This window comes from Papilio polytes, unplaced genomic scaffold, assembly GCF_000836215.1.
Source record: "Papilio polytes unplaced genomic scaffold, Ppol_1.0 DF823912.1, whole genome shotgun sequence".
In the NCBI taxonomy this organism is placed as follows: Eukaryota; Metazoa; Arthropoda; class Insecta; order Lepidoptera; family Papilionidae; genus Papilio; species Papilio polytes.
The window spans coordinates 626,642-631,482 of record NW_013525292.1 but is presented as its reverse complement, the minus strand read 5'-3'; positions in this window follow the sequence as shown (position 1 = coordinate 631,482).

Sequence of the window (4,841 nt, the reverse complement as noted above, 5' to 3'; positions counted from 1 at the left end):
TTAAAAAATTACAACAAACTTTCATTTGTTTTATTAAGAAATTTATTCCTTACAAGAATTTACGTTTCAAGTTTACCAAATATTGAATTACGTGCTTGGGTTAAACTAACTATTGCCCGCGATTTCACCCGAGTGAAATAAAGAAAATAATAAAATAATATAGCCTATGATATGTGTATCTGTGAGCAGATAAATAACCTTTATAATAGTGAAAGAATTTTTGAAATCGGCCCAGTAGTTTTTACGCGAATCGAATACATACAAAAATACAAATCATTCCTCTTTATAATATTAGTATAGATATATAATAACAAAATCTTGCCTTACAAGTTAATAAATATTTCGCTATATAAATTTACGTTTTCTAAAAAAATAATAAAAACTGAAAAGAGACAATAGAATTCTCGTAAACTGCAACAATTAAATGTTTAAAACGATAATAACTATTAACTAATACAAGATGTCGCTGTAATTGATCGTTAGAGCAATTGCTTGAAGTTTCTCCAAGTTTACTGCCAGCACAAATAAGGACATAAGACGACAAAAAGCTATGCAACTGCAACAGCAATATACAGCGCTAGATTTCGTCCGCGACTCCGTCCGCGTGGAGTTAAAAAAAAACGAAAGTGAGTATCCTATGTGTTCTTCCAGAATATCCTCTACATCTACACCAAATTTCATCGAAATCCGTTCAGCCGTTTAGGCTACAAACTCTAACAAACATCCATCCATCTAAACTTTTGTATAATTGTAAATGGTTACAATATTAGTATGATGACATACATTTTTCTAGGTACTCCGTGGACCCAATCCGGTATTATTACCGGATTGTTATTATTAACGAAGTAACGGCCCGAGCCTAGGCTCCTGAGGGAGCCCTCGAGTCTAGTTACTCATAAAAGAGGTTTAGGCTAAGCGCCATCTGCGCTCGGCCACCTCAAGCCCGGTGAATCTGTAAATACCTCTTCAAGGCAAACAGTGACAACCCATTTAAAAAAAAATCCGTGGATGCAAATGAAAAAAATGCAAAATGCAAATGAAAAAAACCCGTCTTAGAGGTAATTTACCTTTATACTGACATATTTTTTTTTAATTTGGTTTAGTAGTTTTTGAGTTTAATAGTTACATACAATAATACAAATCTATTCTATCAGATATTGAGCAATGCGTATACAAGGTAAATATCCTAAATTGATTACTTAATGCCTTGTTATTCTCATAATTCCGTTTATCATTTAATTACTGTTTATGTAATAATTGCAATGGTATATTTTCCTTGAGTCAATTTTCTAGACGTAAGGCTTCTGATGAACTTTTCAATTATTTATAACATACGTCAATATTGATCTCGGAATATTGTTAAGTCCATGAACATTAGATATAACACTATCCAATATAAAGACTCTCAAAGCCAACACATCACTCTCTTTCACTCTCTAGGTAAAACAGAGATGAATTTATATTTTGAACAATGTAAGCAAGGGAAGGACCTCTACAGTGTGTTCTCGTAAAATTAATTCAGACCTCTAGAAATGTTAACAGAATAGTTGATTATTTTTTTCCCTCATCCAGGATTCTAGTTTTAGGACTATCAAAGTGTTAAAATATTTGTACAAGACACTAAATCGATAGCACCACGAGTTGATAGATTGCCATTAAAAGCTTTGCGTAATTTCTTTGTAATATCATTTATTGAATGGCAAACAAACCGAGTTGACACACGTGGTATCGAAGACAACTTGTGTCGTCACGTAAAATTAAAAGAAAATTAAATATCCTACAAAAGTTATACGGCTCACATTGTAACTTTAAAAAGGTAATTAACAAATTATATCTACTTTTCATCTATACCCTATCTACTATATCTATACTTCTATATATATATACTATATCTATACTATTATAATATAGCGTAAACACACACTTCTTTGTTGCCTAAGATGTCAGCAATTATAGCATATTTTTGAATATACCTTTTTCTAATAAAACCCCTACACTTACGTCATGCTTTAGGCTATATATTTTCGCGTCATTAAACATAGGGGGATAATATTTTGGATAAAAACCCTTATGTGGGAAAGAGACCACAAGTTGTTACCAACATCAAGGAAGCAAGATTGCCAAGGTTTGTCATGTCAGCTCATTTTGACATTTGCTATTGATAATTTGACAAATGTAAACTATGAAACATTTTTTTTATAATTCTATGCGGAATTAGCCGCACGGGAACAGCTAGTTAATACTAATATGAAAGAAATGGTACAGTCGGCTACATAAATAAATAAACAAAAGTGACCTCCTCTGAAAACCCCTACAGGACTTCGGATTCAATACATATTCACGGAAGCATTTGATGAATATGCATTCATATTAAAACCCAAGCCGGATACAAGTTGCTGAAGCTTTGTTTTATACAAATTTACGCAGCTGATTGTACATATTGCGTCTTGTTTCTTTACGGTTAAATTAAAGAATACACGTATCGTTGATAAACATTAACCTTCAGGGTAAATCAAAACATTACATTATGATAATGATCGACATCTAAAGGAAAGAATTATGAAGAATCACTGAGCGGCAGTGCACCCGCCGAAGCGAGCACAGCCATCACTCTTTTCTCGAATATTCCTTTCTCGGAAAATTCTCTCTTAGCAACAGACTTCTATAAATAATACCAACAAATACGATAACGGATAAATTTAGCTTTCATATAAGATGCATCTCTTTTATGCAATGACAAAATAAAAAGTCGTGCGTGTCTGACTCGCGCTTCGCTGAACCGACGCCCGACGATAAATTAAACGCCGAATGTTGTCCGTTAACTTGAAATTAGGATGCACTCACACAACCAGCTACGCAATCTTAGTAAACCTTGATTAGATTCAGATTCCTGCGTTAATTGTTTACGATACAAAGCAAGTTTAATAAATAAAAATACACAAAGTGTTTTAAACTGTTATAAAACCTTCAGAGAAAAGAATTTAGCGGAACTATTTTGTTTCATTATCGTAAAAGACATTGTGTTCAAGTATTAAGGTCATGAATTTATTATTTCTATTTGTTGCAAATTACAATAGATATTGTAGTCCTGTGTAGAGTATTGTTTAAATAATATGTTATACTCATCATTATGACCCTGATAAGAAACGTCCTTATCGATAGAATTTTATTAGAGCGGGCGAACACCTGTGACGTAATTATCGCACAACTGTTTAGTCGCGCTGAAATTCCTCCTCGATCTCTAGTTTTCAACTAAACAGTTGAATTGCCTGTGAAACAATCGACAATCGCAAAACAGTGCATTAGTTTCGTCAAAAGTGTGCGCCCACTCTTAAAGGTTCAAAACAAAATATTACTAGTAAAGTGTACTTAAAGACAGAGAACCAAACATTGTATTTCTAGTAACTCTGTCAAAACAAACGCAACGCGATTAAACGCTGCGTTTTCAGTTAGTATGGTTCAACCTTTACCCAAAGGATCGCATATTAAATTGATCAAGTATGAAGTGAAGTAACGTATGTTCATTTTGGGGGCGCGGGCTCAAACACAGACACGCAAATTACTTGATCCTTACTTTTGTTTCTTCGAAAACATTCAACAGAGTACTGTCGTGGATAAAAGTGGACACGTTACAAATGTTTTTTTTTTTAATTCTTATTGTTTTACCTTCAAATTAATTTTGACAGTAATTAATGATTTTGCAATTAAAATAAAAAATAGAACGTACATATTTATTTTGTAACATTTTTATACAAACATTCATAGATTTAAGCAATAAAATTTATAATACAAATGTCAAAAAAAATCTTGAGGTAAATTAGTGTGACAGGTCCACATTAATCTTGTATATAATTTATTTCATAAAAATTAAATTAAAAAACAAAAGAACAGTTTTAATAATACCTTCGTGCATGACTGTCCAGGTTCAAAGTCAAGGTGTGCCTTCACGTTACATGTACAGAGTTTGATTTATGACTTGACTGTACACAGCACACGGTCATCGGTCAGCGCCGGAGCCTTGACTCCTTCGGGACTCGATTCCGGGATACGGTCTTTTGTAATTACTTTGTTTGTCCTTTTTCAGATTTTAAATTACTTATCTGCAATTTTAATGAGATTGTATTGTTAGTATCTCAAAGTTTTTCTTTAAACAAGTCTTAAAAATCTTACTGTCAATAAAAACTAAAAAAAAAAATAACTAAAAAATGAATTTTAACGATTATTGTCCTCTCCCCTTCACATCTTTTCCCATTAAAAAGGATGGCAAGGGTATTTTAACTAAAAAAATAGTAATTAACAAAACGGACTATTATTATTTCTATTTGTCCTATCTTCGGTCCAAAAAACAATAAAAATGTCATGTAAAGACCAGGTAATCTTTCTGCCTTCGTAATATAAAAATGTATAGCTACAGAGAATTTAAAAAATGTATCGAAGCGTATGATTTAAACCAGTGATTTATATTATTAAAAAACAATTTAAAATATTGCCTTTATTATTTTCAAGCATCTTTAATCAATAACTGTTGTATACCGTTAGGAGATCTGAATGACCTAAAATTGTTTAAAATATTAATTTAGGTTTGATTTAAGCGAAGCACGCAATCTGCCTTAACATATGTATATCTGTAAATTAATACCTTTAACTTCAGTAAACTTTACTGTATACTCCTGTATTATTTCGATGAGATAAGAGCGTCGATGGGATGGATGAATCGCATGTTACAACGTTAGTTTGAGTGTGGAAGGGTACATCGGTAGAGGTAGACCTAGAAAGAGATGGATTGCGTGAAAGGTGACATGATCAAAGAGAGTGATGACTGAGATGATGTTTGATAGATT